The sequence below is a fragment of the Oncorhynchus tshawytscha genome, linkage group LG08, assembly GCF_018296145.1.
Source record: "Oncorhynchus tshawytscha isolate Ot180627B linkage group LG08, Otsh_v2.0, whole genome shotgun sequence".
Classification (NCBI taxonomy): Eukaryota; Metazoa; Chordata; class Actinopteri; order Salmoniformes; family Salmonidae; genus Oncorhynchus; species Oncorhynchus tshawytscha.
This window is the reverse complement of record NC_056436.1, coordinates 75,272,971-75,289,629: the sequence shown is the minus strand read 5'-3', so window position 1 is coordinate 75,289,629 and position 16,659 is coordinate 75,272,971.

Genomic DNA, 16,659 nt, shown 5'->3' with positions numbered 1-16,659 from the left:
TACTCTTCTCTCTCCTCCTCACCCCTTCACCCCTCCTCACTGTTCCCTCTCCTCCTCACCCCTCCTTACTGTTCCCTCTCCTCCTCACCCCTTCTTACTTTTCCCTCTCCTCCTCACCGCTTCACCCCTCCTTACTGTTCCCTCTCCTCCTCACCCCTTCACCCCTCCTTACTGTTCCCTCTCCTCCTCACCCCTCCCTACTGTTCCGTCTCCTCCTCACCCCTTAAACCCTTATTTTCATTACATACAGTAATATACACATTAATATGCTTGTGTTGAAATTCCAAATTGTTTGCATATTCTACCTCCACACAGCACTGACATACACTTACCCCACCAGACATGCCACCAGGGGTCTTTTCACAGTCCCCAAATCCAGAACAAATTCAAGGAAATGTACAGTATTATACAGAGCCATGAGTGCATGGAACTACCTTCCGTCTCATACAGCGCAAGTGAACAGTAAACCTGTTTTCAAAAAACAAATAAAGCAACACCTCACGGCACAACGTCTTTCCCCATGTGACGTACTCGTGTGTATGTACTGACATGTTTGTGTAACTGATAGATGCACACACACACACACACACACACACTACATGTGAATGTATTTAAATGTATGTAAATTGGAAAGTCTTTTGTCTGTAATGTATTTTTTGTTGTGTCGAACTCCAGTAAGACCTGCTGTCACCATGGCGACGGCTAATGGGGATCCTAAAAAATCTAATCATTATCCAGCTCTCCTTTTTCCTTTCTTCAATATCGTCCTTCAATATCTCTACATCCCTCAACTTCTAGGTACTATATTTGTGGAATGGTTCCCAAGGTTCTAATTACTCTGAAGCCCTTTATCAAACACACACACACACTCACAAACGCACACACACACACACACACACACACACACATACAGACGGGCGCATGCACACGTGGTCATCTATGAAGGTCTTAATTACAGTTCATTAGCGGAGCAATTATCAATCACCTGCTGGTCTCTGGGGTCCTGTTTCCATAGTGATGGATCACTGGGGGGCTAGCACTGGTACCACAGTCATATAGATCCACACACACACACACACACACACACACACACACACACACACACACACACACACACACACACACACACACACACACACACACACACACACACACACACACACACACACACACACACACACACACACACTGCGGCCATCTATAACATGCAGAGAGCAAGAAAGAGAGAAAGGCATCCCTAGTTCATGGGTACACCTCTCCACTACAGTCCACTACAGACAACCACAGCCCACTACAGTTCACTACAGTCCCCTACAGACAACCACAGCCCACTACAGTTCACTACAGTCCACTACAGACAACCTCAGCCCACTACAGTCCACTACAGTCCACTACAGACAACCACAGCCCACTACAGTCCACTACAGACAACCACAGCCCACTACAGTTCACTACAGTCCACTACAGACAACCACAGCCCACTACAGTCCACTACAGTCCACCACAGCCCACTACAGTCCACTACAGCCCACTACAGTCCACTACAGTCCACTACAGTCCAGAACAGTCCACTACAGCCCACCACAGCCCACTACAGTTCACTACAGTCCAGAACAGTCCACTACAGCCCACTACAGTTCACTACAGTCCACCACAGTTCACTACAGTCCACTACAGTTCACTACAGTCCACTACAGTCCACTACAGTCCTCCATCACTACATTCATATTTCAGTTGGTTTCTAACAGACTGATTTGCATTAATGAGAGATAATCTGGACGACTTTAAGGTTTCACTCTGTCCTCTGGCACCAGGGAGGTAACACACACACACACACACACACACACACACACACACACACACACACACACACACACACACACACACACACACACACACACTAATCCTTTCCCTGCTCAGCATGCAGAGTAAGGGCTTTCTACACCTGCTTTCCCTTGCTCCCTAATCTAGCTACTGTGACCCCCATAGGACTGAAATGCCCCCCTGCCCCCCACACGCACACACACACACACACATAGCATTCACACACACACACACACACACACACACACACACACACACACACACACACACGCATAGCATTCACACAAACGCACCAAAATCCCCTGTTGCTACTCTATACTCCTCCCCACCTCTCCATCCCATCTCCCCAGTGGTAGATGAAAAGAGTCCATCTCACTTCCCATAGATAGACCATCTGGGGTGATTCTCAACTGGCACCCTATTCACTTCCTAGTGCACTACCTTTGGCCTGAGCCCTGGTCAAAGTAGTGCACTATAGGCTATTGGGAACAGGGCACCATTTGGGACTCAGCCCTGCATTGTGATTAATCCATTGGTCTCTATGTAGCGTATGGAGCGTCGGAGGCAATCTTAAATAAGAGATGAGGACGTTGATCAAGGCTCTGAGATGGAGAGTCTACTGTACCAACGCAGCTGGCTTATTGTCCCAGACACACACAGCACTGATACGTCCTCACACAACCCCAGGCCCAAAACCAACACAGCAGAACAGAATGAATGATCATGCAGAAGAGTAACTTCAAAGGAAACTTCAGGATGCGCTGGGGAGCTTGAATGATACCAAAGCTGCACCAATGAAATCCAGTATAGACACTGTCCTAGGTACCTACCAATTACAACCAATTCAGTTCTTAGGATAATTGTTAGAGGTGAAGCAGAGTTCTAGCTGAGTTTATTGCAGTTCAGACTACTCCAAGATACCTGTCATTTCCATGACCTGCCTATTCCTATAGTAAGATAACCCACAGTACACACACACTCTCTCCCTATCTCCTTCCACACACTCTCTCCCTATCTCCTTCCAAACACTCTCTCCCTATCTCCTTCCACACACTCTCTCCTTATTGCCTTCCAAACACTCTCTCCCTATCTCCTTCCACACACTCTCTCCCTAGAGACAATATCTCTCTCCCTATCTCCTTCGTCACACTCTCTCCTTATCTCCTTCCACACACTCTCTCCCTATCTCCTTCCACACACTCTCTCCCTATCTCCTTCCACACACTCTCTCCCTCACTCCTTCCACACACTCTCTCCCTCACTCCTTCCACACACTCTCTCCCTCACTCCTTCCACACACTCTCTCCCTCACTCCTTCCACACACTCTCTCCCTCACTCCTTCCACACACTCTGACCCAGCTTATCGGAACAGCCAGGTTACCCATGATGCAAGTCAGTATTCAACGTCCATCCATTTCTGAGGATGTCGGGAGCTGACGTGGAAACCGGACATTAGGGTCAACAGTAGGTTTCAGTTTTGCTTAGTTTGATGTGGGTGGGGAATAAGCATCTGCCTCTGATTCCAAAGGTTGCATGTTAAAAAATCCAGTGATAGAGATTGAGATTTTTGTTTTACTGTAAGCCTATCCCAAACCATTCAGAGTTAATGCCTATCCTTAAGAAACTTAACCCTAACCGTACGAATTTAAAGTTAATGCCGAAACTTAACCTTAAACACTTCGACATTTGACATTTACAGCAACTATGAAATTTGACGTTTGAGAAACATGGATGAACGTCTTATTTTGACATGAGACTGTGAGAGCTAGTTGTATGGGAAGTGTTTGTTTAGCACAATCTCACCTGAGACATGGAGAGAGAGAGAAGAGCAGAGAGAAACGAATAGAGAGAGAGAGAGAGAGAGAGAGAGAGAGGGAGAGAGAGAGAGAGGATGGGAGAGTGTGACATAAGCACTTACTGGTATTAGAGGGTAAACTTCCCCCAGGCATCCATCACAAAGTTGTAGCCAAAAAACTATTACATCACTCATCTACTTTGATCAGCCAATGACAAATGATCGTCTCGAAAAATGCCTGTGCTGTTTTTTTCTCCAGCAAGAGAGATGGAGTAATGCCCTTTTGGCCCCAAGATGAGGACATTACTGACTGAATAAATAAAGTGGGAAAGTTTGCCTATTGGAGAACTGTCAGGTAGCAGCCAGAAGCTGCTACATACGCAAGTATGTACACACACACACACGCACGCACACACACACACACACACACACACACACACACACACACACACACACGCACACACACACACACACACACACACACACACAGGAAGTACAGTGCAGAAAGTACAGAAAGTTATCATACCCCTTGACTTATTCCACATTTTGTTATGTTACATCCTGAATTCAACATTTGTTACATAGCTTTTAATCTCACCCATCTACACACAGTACCCCATGATGACATATTGAAAACATGCTTTTAGAAATGTTTACAATTGTATTGACATTTCAATTTAGAAAGATGTAATTTACATAAGCATTCACACTTTGCAATGACACTCCAAATTGAGCTCAGGTGCAACAAATACCTTGTTTAATCATCCTTGAAATGTCACTACAACTTGATTGGAGTCCACCTATGGCCAATTCAATTGTTTGGACATGATTTAGAAAGAACCACACCTGTTTATATAAGGTCCAACAGTAGACAGTGCATGTCAGAGCAGGAACTATACCATGAAGTCCAATGTCCCTAGATCTACGAGATAAAATTGTGACGAGGCATATATCTGGCACATATATCTGGCACATACAGTGCCTTGCGAAAGTATTCGGCCCCCTTGAACTTTGCGACCTTTTGCCACATTTCAGGCTTCAAACATAAAGATATAAAACTGTATTTTTTTGTGAAGAATCAACAACAAGTGGGACACAATCATGAAGTGGAACGACATTTATTGGATATTTCAAACTTTTTTAACAAATCAAAAACTGAAAAATTGGGCGTGCAAAATTATTCAGCCCCCTTAAGTTAATACTTTGTAGCGCCACCTTTTGCTGCGATTACAGCTGTAAGTCGCTTGGGATATGTCTCTATCAGTTTTGCACATCGAGAGACTGAAATTTTTTCCCATTCCTCCTTGCAAAACAGCTTGAGCTCAGTGAGGTTGGATGGAGAGCATTGTGAACAGCAGTTTTCAGTTCTTTCCACAGATTCTCGATTGGATTCAGGTCTGGACTTTGACTTGGCCATTCTAACACCTGGATATGTTTATTTTTGAACCATTCCATTGTAGATTTTGCTTTATGTTTTGGATCATTGTCTTGTTGGAAGACAAATCTCCGTCCCAGTCTCAGGTCTTTTGCAGACTCCATCAGGTTTTCTTCCAGAATGGTCCTGTATTTGGCTCCATCCATCTTCCCATCAATTTTAACCATCTTCCCTGTCCCTGCTGAAGAAAAGCAGGCCCAAAACATGATGCTGCAACCACTATGTTTGATAGTGGGGATGGTGTGTTCAGGGTGATGAGCTGTGTTGCTTTTACGCCAAACATAACGTTTTGCATTGTTGCCAAAAAGTTCAATTTTGGTTTCATCTGACCAGAGCACCTTCTTCCACATGTTTGGTGTGTCTCCCAGGTGGCTTGTGGCAAACTTTAAACGACACTTTTTATGGATATCTTTAAGAAATGGCTTTCTTCTTGCCACTCTTCCATAAAGGCCAGATTTGTGCAATATACGACTGATTGTTGTCCTATGGACAGAGTCTCCTACCTCAGCTGTAGATCTCTGCAGTTCATCCAGAGTGATCATGGGCCTCTTGGCTGCATCTCTGATCAGTCTTCTCCTTGTATGAGCTGAAAGTTTAGAGGGACGGCCAGGTGGTAGATTTCTCCTTGGTAGATTTGCAGTGCTCTGATACTCCTTCCATTTCAATATTATCGCTTGCACAGTGCTCCTTGGGATGTTTAAAGTTTGGGAAATCTTTTTGTATCCAAATCCGGCTTTAAACTTCTTCACAACAGTATCTCGGACGTGCCTGGTGTGTTCCTTGTTCTTCATGATGCTCTCTGCGCTTTTAATGGACCTCTGAGACTATCACAGTGCAGGTGCATTTATACGGAGACTTGATTACACACAGGTGGATTGTATTTATCATCATTAGTCATTTAGGTCAACATTGGATCATTCAGAGATCCTCACTGAACTTCTGGAGAGAGTTTGCGGCACTGAAAGTAAAGGGGCTGAATAATTTTGCACGCCCAATTTTTAAGTTTTTGATTTGTTAAAAAAGTTTGAAATATCCAATAAATGTCGTTCCACTTCATGATTGTGTCCCACTTGTTGTTGATTCTTCACAAAAAAATACACTTTTATATCTTTATGTTTGAAGCCTGAAATGTGGCAAAAGGTCGCAAAGTTCAAGGGTGCCGATTTCTTTCGCACTGTATATTTGGCATATATAAAGCAATTTATAGAGTGTTCAAAGTTTCCAAGAGCACAGTGTTCTCCATCATTGGGAAATTACAAAAATATGGAACTACCCAGACTGCCAAGTGCTGTCCATCCCACCAAACTGAGCAACCAGGCAAGAAGGATCTTGGTCAGGGAGGCCACCAAGAACCCAATGACCCCTCTAACAGAACAGAGTTCCTTGGCTGAGATGGGAGAACCTGGCAGAAGGACAACAGTCTCTGCAGCACTTCACCAATCTGGGCTTTATGGGAGAGTGGCCAAACGGAAGCCACTTGACAACATGCCTGGAGTTTGGAAAAAGGCACGTGAAAGGGTTTGAGAGCATAAGGCAAAATATTCTGTAGTCTGATGAGACAAAAATGTAACTCCTTGGCCTGAATGAAAAGCGCTATGTCTGGAGGCACAGCTCATCACCCGTCTAACACCATCCCTACCGTGAAGCATGGTGGTGGCAGAATCATGCTACAGGGATGCTTTTAGGGAGCAGGGACTGGGAGACTGGTAAGGAAGGAGGGAACAAAGAGCCAAATACAGGCAAATCCTTGATAAGAAGCTGCTTCAGAGTGCAAACGACCTTGGACTGGGGGCGAAGATTTACGTTCTGACAGGACAATGACCCAAAGCCAAAGCAATGCTGGAATGGCTGGAATGTTGCGCAGCCAAAGCAACGCTGGAATGGCTGTATCGTTGCACAGCCAAAGCAATGCTGGAATGGCTGTATCGTTGCGCAGCCAAAGCAATGCTGGAATGGCTGTATCGTTGCGCAGCCAAAGCAACGCTGGAATGGCTGTATCGTTGCGCAGCCAAAGCAATGCTGGAATGGCTGTATCGTTGCGCAGCCAAAGCAATGCTGGAATGGCTGTAATGTTGCGCAGCCAAAGCAATGGTGGAATGGCTGTATCGTTGCGCAGCCAAAGCAACGCTGGAATGGCTGTATCGTTGCGCAGCCAAAGCCCATTGAAAATCTGGAAAGACTTGTCGTGTCTTTGGCTATGCCGGATTATATAAAATCCTTTCTCTGTAATTAATATTACCTGATTATGCTAACCATGTAAATGTAATTAACTAGAAAGTCGGGGCACCACGAAAGAGTGTTTATAGAGCTGTTATCTTCTGAATAAACTCTTAAAGACCTAGTAATATTTTACATCAATAGCAGTCAATATTAATCGTCACCTTATTTCAGTCTCATCTGAACATCGTAGAATACTTGGTTATCTTCACGAACCCTGGCTAACAAGTTGAATCAGCAATACAAACTTTGGTTTAATTATTATTTACTAAATACCTAACTAATCACACAGAATTACATATGCACAGAATGGATCATACATTGATTACTAATTATATCCTACAAGAAAACGTCCCTGGGGACAGAACCTGTATGACGGCTGGTTACACAAAGAGAGGGGGTTGGGCTTGAATGTCTGTCCTTTCCTAGCCCATGTCTACAGGGGCCGCTGCTAACTCAACGGCTAGGAGGTATCACTTCTGTAGTGAATAAGAGTTCAAAGTTCATACCATTCACAACCAAAGCTCACGCTGAGGTTGGCTTCGTTCTGTAGTTATTATCTGAATCCTTCTGACATCGGACCGTCTCCCTAATGTACCCGGAACAGTTTATTATCTGAACACTTTCAACACCCTAATGTCATCGGAACTGAAAGTTATATTTTCGTAAAGGGCTTATATAGTGGAGGGAGAGAAGGGTGTGTTTCATAGTTTATAACCAATCTCTCTTCACAGGGGCGGGCCACTGATTGAGCAGAGCTTTAACCTTATGAAAACCCATTTCTCTCATTTGGAAGCTAAAATTACATTTCATCTTTTCACAAATAGTTTCATATTTACACATTTTAATTGCACAACAATTCCATGTGAATCTGATAACTATAATGTGTAGACTTTCCAAGATACAGTTTATGTCATCCTATCATTAATAAGAATGTCTCAGATGACAACCAAACTGACATCATAGTCATTGAGTATCAACACATATTTTCAACTGGTTGGATTACCGAAATGTGGTTCCTTTCCCCCACACTTTTTGATGTTCCCAGACTCTCTATGTTTAACAATGGCTTTTCAAGAGTCCTTCTGTAGAGTCAAGAGAGAGAGGGAAGGGAGAAAGGTATTTATGGAGGGGGTCATAAACCTCACCCACAGGCCAACATCATGACAGACTTGAATATTGCAGTTCTGTTACGATCAACTAGGAGTGGTGGGTGGAATCAGGCGCAGAGAGCAGGGTTCAGTCGTTTGTCAAATTTATTCACCAGCGCAACAAAACGGTCACGCCAACAGCAAGTTTTAAGTTCCTCGGCATACACATCACAGACAAACTGAATTGGTCCACTCACACAGACAGCATCGTGAGGAAGGCGCAGCAGCGCCTCTTCAACCTCAGGAGGCTGAAGAAATTGGGCTTGTCACCAAAAGCACTCACAAACTTCTACAGATGCACAATCGAGAGCATCCTGGCGGGCTGTATCACCGCCTGGTATGGCAACTGCACCGCCCTCAACCGTAAGGCTCTCCAGAGGGTAGTGAGGTCTGCACAACGCATCACCGGGGCAAACTACCTGCCCTCCAGGACACCTACACCACCCGATGCTACAGGAAGGCCATAAAGATCATCAAGGACATCAACCACCCGAGCCACTGCCTGTTCACCCCGCTGTCATCCAGAAGGCAAGGTCAGTACAGGTGCATCAAAGCTGGGACCGAGAGACTGAAAAACAGCTTCTATCTCAAGGCCATCAGACTGTTAAACAGCCACCACTAACATTGAGTGGCTACTGCCAACACACTGTCAATGACACTGACTCTACTCCAGCCACTTTAATCATGGGAATTGATGGGAAATGATGTAAATATATCACTAGCCACTTTAAACAATGCTACCTTATATAATGTTACTTACCCTACATTGTTCATCTCATATGCATACGTTGATACTGTACTCTATATCATCGACTGCATCCTTATGTAATACATGTATCACTAGCCACTTTAACTATGCCACTTGGTTTACATACTTATCTCATATGTATATACTGTACTCGATATCAGCTACTGTATCTTGCCTATGCTGCTCTGTACCATAACTCATTCATATATCCTTATGTACATATTCTTTATCCCCTTACACTGTGTATAAGACAGTAGTTTTTTTGGAATTGTTAGTTAGATTACTTGCTCGTTATTACTGCATTGTCGGAACTAGAAGCACAAGCATTTCGCTACACTCGCATTAACATCTGCTAACCATGTGTATGTGACAAATAAAATTTGATTTGATTTGATTTGAACACACAGAGGCGTATATAAGTTGCCAGTCCAAACAACAGGACAAAAATAGTCCGGAGAATAAAGACACGAATAAATCACACCATCAAACAGAGAGTAACAAAAAACAAGCCCGCACAAATACCCAGCGGGCCTAGTGCCCTTAAATACCCTACAAACAAACCCTAATACAAAACAGGTGTACCCAATTAACCAATAACCAAAACAAACGGAAAGGGAATCGATGGCAGCTAATAGGCCGGCGACGACGACCGCCGAGCCCCCCCCGAACAGGAAGAGGCACCATCTTCGGCGATGTTCGTGACAAGTTCACCGCCGCTCCCCATCTTTAACAGATGCTGAGAAAATCTACAAAGAAGAATTGGAGAAAATCTCCAAATACAGATGTGCAAAGCTGATGCAGACATACCCAAGATGACTCAAAGCTGATGCAGACATACCCAAGATGACTCAAAGCTGATGCAGACATACCCAAGATGACTCAAAGCTGATGCAGACATACCCAAGATGACTCAAAGCTGATGCAGACATACCCAAGATGACTCAAAGCTGATGCAGACATACCCAAGATGACTCAAAGCTGATGCAGACATACCCAAGATGACTCAAAGCTGATGCAGACATACCCAAGATGACTCAAAGCTGATGCAGACATACCCAAGATGACTCAAAGCTGATGCAGACATGCCCAGATTACTCAAAGTTGATGCAGACATACCCAAGAAGACTCAAAGCTGATACAGACATACCCAAGATGACTCAAAGCTGATGCAGACATACCCAAGACGACTCAAAGCTGATACAGACATACCCACGGCAACTCAAAGCTGATACAGACATACCCAAGACGACTCAAAGCTGATGCAGACATACCCACGACAACTCAAAGCTGATGCAGACATACCCAAGACGACTCAAAGCTGATGCAGACATACCCACGACAACTCAAAGCTGATACAGACATAGGTGCCAAAGGTGCTTCTACAAAGTATTGGTGTGAATGTAAATGAGATATTTTTGTATTTCATTTAAAAATGTGTAAATATTTCTAAAAACATGTTTTCATTTTCTTCACTTTGTCATTATGGGGTGTCGTGTGAAGGTGGGTGAGAAAAAAATCTATTTAATCCATTTTGAATTCAGGCTTTAACACAGCAAAATGTGGAATAAGTCAAGGGGTCTGAATACTTTCTGAAGGCACTGCTAATAAGCATGCACACACACATACACAAGTCTGCATGCAGGCACGCACACACACATGCACGCACACACATATGCATGCACACACACATGCACGCACACACACATGCACACACGCATGCATGCACACACACACACACACACACACACACACACACACACACACGCACATTGATCAGGGACAGGACGGAAAGTTTCTCATGAGAGTTGACAGAGAGTACTCTTCAGTCACATACACATCAATCCTATACACTTTATAAAAACCCCTGGACCAATTATTTAACCCTGACCTCACTGTGAACCCAACAGACCATACACTGAACCTTACAGGGGGTGAATTGAGTGGTTGCTCTTCACACTGATCTAAGATCAGTTTTAACAGACCTCACAGTGAACCTTACCGGGAGTGACCAGAGGGAAGTTGCTCTATACACTGATCTAAGGTCAGTTTTAATAGACCTCACAGTGAACCTTACCGGGAGTGACCTGAGGGAAGTTGCTCTATACACTGATCTAAGATCAGTTGAGCATTTCCATCACTGATAGCTGGATTATAGGGAGCACCAAACAGTGAATAGAAATGATCTTTAGACTATTGCCTATCACCATTTGATGGATAAGGATTTGGGGGGAGTTTACTGATCCTAGATTAGTTCCTTGATCTGAACAGATTAAAAGACTTTTGGTGTTCATTATTTTGTTCTCAAAACTTTAACTACAATTCTAACGACCAATCCATGACTACCAAGCTATTAATTCTAACGACCAATCCATGACTACCAAGCTATTACCTCCCCCCTAAACTGTCAATAGGAACGTTTGAAGAGTTTCATTCTAAAACACTATATATCCATTTTCAGAAATGTTGGTAAATTAGCTTTTATTGTTTAAAGAAATTATGAAATATAGTGGTGTGTTCATTTTCACTATCTAATCATGGCATGGGGTTGTTCAATGACGAACATTTATTTGTTTAAAATCTATCACTTGATGGGGTCATTTTCATGCTTATTTGCAAAATGCTGTATAGCCTCCTTACTCTCAGATAAATAAATACTACTGCTTTTACACCGTCAAATGTAACAACAACAAAAATGTTTTAATAAACAACTGCACAAATTATACATGTGACATCAATATTTAATAACGTTAAAAATGATATGAGATCTGTATGTAAAACATTTGACATTTTAGTCATTTAGCAATTTCTCTTATCCAGAGCAACTTACGCTAAGAGCATTTATCTTAAGATTGCTAGATGAGACAACCACATATCACAGTAAAATATACAGAATATGAACATTCCATTCCAGCTGCAGTGGATATATACTGTAGCGTTTGGGGGAAAAAAAACACATTTTCATACATGTCTCAAATCTATGAATAAAAAATCTGAGAACAGTAATATTTTAACTTCTTAGTGATCCCTTCCCGTGCATTTGACAACACCCAGTGAAATAGCAGTGCACCAAGTTCAAAAACAGAAATACTCATAATAATAATTAATAAATCATACAAGTGTTACACATAGGTTTAAAGATGAACTTCTTGTTAATTCAGCCACAGTGTCAGATTTCAAAAAGGCTTTACGGCAAAAGCAAACCATGCTAATATCTGAGGACAGCAGCCCACCAAACAAACACATGAAAATCATAATTCAACCTGCCAGGCACAACACAAAAGTCAGAAATAACGATATAATGCATGCCTTACCTTTGAAGATCTTCTGTTGGCACTCCAATATGTCCCATAAACATCACAAATGGTCCTTTTGTTCGATCAATTCTGTCGTTATATATCCAAAATGCCGGTTCCAACTCCCGCAACATGACTACACATTATCTAATTAGTTACCTGTAAACTCGATCCAAACATTTCAAACAACTTTCCTAATCCAACTTTAGGTGTTTTTAAACGTAAATAATTGATCATATTTAAGACGGAATAAACTGTGTTCAATACTGGAGGAAAACAAAGTGGAGCGTGCTTTCAGGTTGTGCGCCTAAACCACAAGAGTACACTTCACTCGACCCTCGTTCTGGACAGCCCTACTTCTTCATTTCTCAAAGGTAAAACATCAACCAATTTCTAAAGACTGTTGACATCTAGTGGAAGTGATAGGAACTGCAAGCAACTGCCTTACATGCTGACCAGACCGAACACGTCGCGTGGGAGAGTGTCGCAAAATACATTTAGAAATCCATGTTATTCAATTATTGCCCACACACTGATCGCACGTGCCAACGAGCGTCTGCGCTGCCAAGGGATAAAATAGAAGTCATTCCTATTTCTGATGCAGATCGCGCTGCAAGTCCTGCCTCTCCCATCTCCTCATTGGTTTAAAGAAGCAGGTACCCATGTGCCATCTCCTCATTGATTATACCCACGTGGGTGATTGCAAGACAAACTGTTTTGCCAGTTGTCGTGGTAATACTATGAAAGTTTGATGCCGATCACCATATAAGTTCCAAGAGGAAAAAGCTGGAAGGAGGAGAGATGACTAGAAACGATTCGGTTGGCCGTTTTATGTGTGGATTAATTGTTGGAGTAGAGGTCCTTGTGTGTTTCAAGTAAAATAACAAGTCAATGTTTATATCCCAGGACAAATTAGCTAGCAACAGCAAGCTAGCTAAATAAGACAAATTAGCTAGCAAGTGCAAGCTAACTAGCTAAATTGCAATAAATGTTAAATGCTTATCAACTTGTCCCTATATTAATGTAATTGGTTCAGAGTTTGTTTTGATATTTTAACCTGCGTGTTGTGATCGCATTTGGTGTAGGGGGACAAAATACATTTATGCACGATAGCGCACGATGGCGCATGCGCGCAGCCGGTTTGGGTTCCGTGTTAGAATTCTAGACTTCCATTGAAAACCCATTGAAATGAGAGTGAACTCTAAAAATATTTTTCCTGGATGGTTTGTCCTCTGGGTTTCGCCTGCCAAATAAGTTATGTTAAACTGACAAACATAATAATATGCATATGCTAGCTTCTGGGCCTGAGTAGCAGGCAGTTTACTTTGGGAACACTTTTCACCCGGATGTGAAAATAGTGCCCCCTAGCCTTAAGAAGTTATAAACACACATAAAGGTGGCCATAAGAAATCATTTCTGGTGAAAAAAACACAAAGGTGAAAAATTGGTGGATATAGCGTTTTGTAAATAAACTCCTCATTTTAAGATCCCTCACACTATACTTCTGTTTCCAAACACACTGAACCACATAGACAACCTTTCACCTTGTGTCTAAGATATCATTTTAGAGTTTTGAAATCTGTTTTGAGTGAAATATTAAAACATGTCATGCTAATCCACAACCCACTAGCCTGTCTGACCGGTGTTTAAACTTATCCACAACCCACTAGCCTGTCTGTTTCCAAACACACTGAACCAACCCATACCCTTTCTGACGGTGTTTAACCTTTCAGCCTGTCTGACTGGTGTTTCTAAGATATCATTTTAGAGTTTTGAAATCTGTTTTGAGTGAAATATTAAAACATGTCATGCTAATCCACAACCCACTACCCTTTCTGACCGGTGTTTAAACTAATCCACAACCCACTAGCCTGTCTGACTGGTGTTTAAACTTATCCACAACCCACTAGCCTGCCTGGCCGGTGTTTAAACTAATCCACAACCCACTCCCCTTTCTGACCGGTGTTTAAACTAATCCACAACCCACTAGCCTGTCTGACTGGTGTTTAAACTAATCCACAACCCACTAGCCTGACCGGTGTCAGACAGGCAGACACACATAGACACGCAAACACACGTCACACAGTGCAGGCTGAGCTGTCGTCTCTCGTTAAGACTCTGAGTTGTGGTGACGACCAGCTCCTGACATACTTCACATCCAATCACATTCCAGTGCTATGACTGGATGCATTATGAAATAACACACACACACACACACACACACACCTGACCTGTAAAAGTATACACCAGTACACCACCACTAAAGTGCCTAGTCTAGTTTGAGCTGTGAAAGCCTACATGTATGTTGTATAGGTTCAATAAATCATATAGTGAACCACAGCAGCTATCCAGAGGTGACATCACTGTTAGAGGTCATGACACAATACAAAAGATAAAGGAAAGAAGGGATGAAGGGTGGATGAAGAGGAGAGGTGGATGAAGAGAAGAGGTGGAGGAGATAAAGGAGTAGGGAGAGGAGAGATGGAGGAGAAAAATGGGTAGGAAGAGGAGAGATGGAGGAGAAAAAGGAGTAGGAAGAGGAGAGGTGGAGAAAGAGAAGAGGTGGAGGAGAGGTGGAGGATGGAGGAGAAAAAATGGGTAGGGAGAGGAAGAGGAGAAAAAGGTGGAGGAAGAGGAGAGGTGGAGGAGAAAAAGGAGTAGGAAGAGGAGAGGTGGAGGAAGAGGAAGAGGTGGTGGAGGAGAAAAAGGAGTAGGAAGAGGAGAGGTGGAGGAGAAAAAGAATAGGAAGAGGAGAGGTGGAGGAAGAGGAAGAGGAGAGGTGGAGGAGAAAAAGGAGTAAAAGGAGGTGGAGGAAGAGGAGAGGTGGAGGAGAGGAGAGGAAATGAAGGTGGAGGAAGAGGAAGAGGAGAGGTGGAGGAATAGGAGAGAGGTGGAGGTGGAGGAGAAAAAGGAGTAGGAAAGAGAGGTGGAGGAAGAGGAAGAGGTGGAGGAGAAAAAGGAGTAGGAAGAGGAGAGGTGGAGGAGAAAAATGAATAGGAAGAGGAGAGGAGAGGTGGAGGAATAGGAGAGGTGGAGGAGAAAAAGGAGTAGGAAGAGGAGAGGTGGAGGAAGAGGATGAAGATAAGGACGAAGAGGAGGATGAGGAGGTGAAGGAGGAACATGCCTTATAAGCAGTGGACAGTCAGGTATGCAATCCATTTGTGGTGATTCTAGGTGCCTGTATATTCAAATGAGGTATAGTTGAAAAGTGAGGTGAATTTAAATTGGGTTTAATGTGTGTAAGAGCTTCTTAAATACCTCTAAAACACAGCCCGGCAATAGAGGGCTTTACCATCCATCATCTAATGCCACTGTGTGTGTGTGTGTGTGTGTGTGTGTGTGTGTGTGTGTGTGTGTGTGTGTGTGTGTGTGTGTGTGTGTGTGTGTGTGTGTGTGTGTGTGTGTGTGTGTGTGTGTATATATGTGTGTGTGTGTGTGTGTGTGTGTGTGTGTGTGTGTGTGTGTGTGTGTGTGTGTGTGTGTGTGTGTGTGTGTGTGTGTGTGTGTGTGTGTGTGTGTGTGTGTGTGTGTGCGTGCGTGCGTGTACGGTGTCACCATCTCCCAGGCCAATACATCATGGCACTCATGGGCCAAATGAGGCAATCGCTCAGAATTATTTGCATATAAACTAATGAAATATTACTGGGTGAAACTCAGTTGAATGTTAATTACAAAGGTAATGCACTATTTGCTGATTAATGGGCCATCTATTGGGGCAGAGGATGTTCGGAGTGAAGGGAGGATGGCTACAGAAGAGGTGATGGGCGGAGTAGGATTAGAGAGGGAGAGGGGAAGGGTTTTTAAGAGGGGTGGGGACAGGGAGATTAGCGGTTTGTCTGGGTGGTTGGGAGAGTAAGGGGGGGGTTACAGGGTTAGAGACAGGGATAAGGTCTAGAAAGAGAGTAGAATACAATGTTTGGAAGGAGAGGTTTATGGGTAAACTCAATAACGGAACTCTCCCTCTCTGCCCTAAGTGAATAACTAGCCAAAAAGAAAGGTAATGTTTTATATTGGGGCCTCAAAAAGAAGAGAAGAGAGGAGAGGAGAGGAGAGAGAGATGAGATGAGATGAGATGAGATGAGAGGAGAGGAGAGGAGAGGAGAGGAGAGGAGAGGAGAGGAGAGGAGAGGAGAGGAGAGGAGAGGAGAGGAGAGGAGAGGAGAGGAGAGGAGAGGAGAGGAGAGGAGAGGAGAGG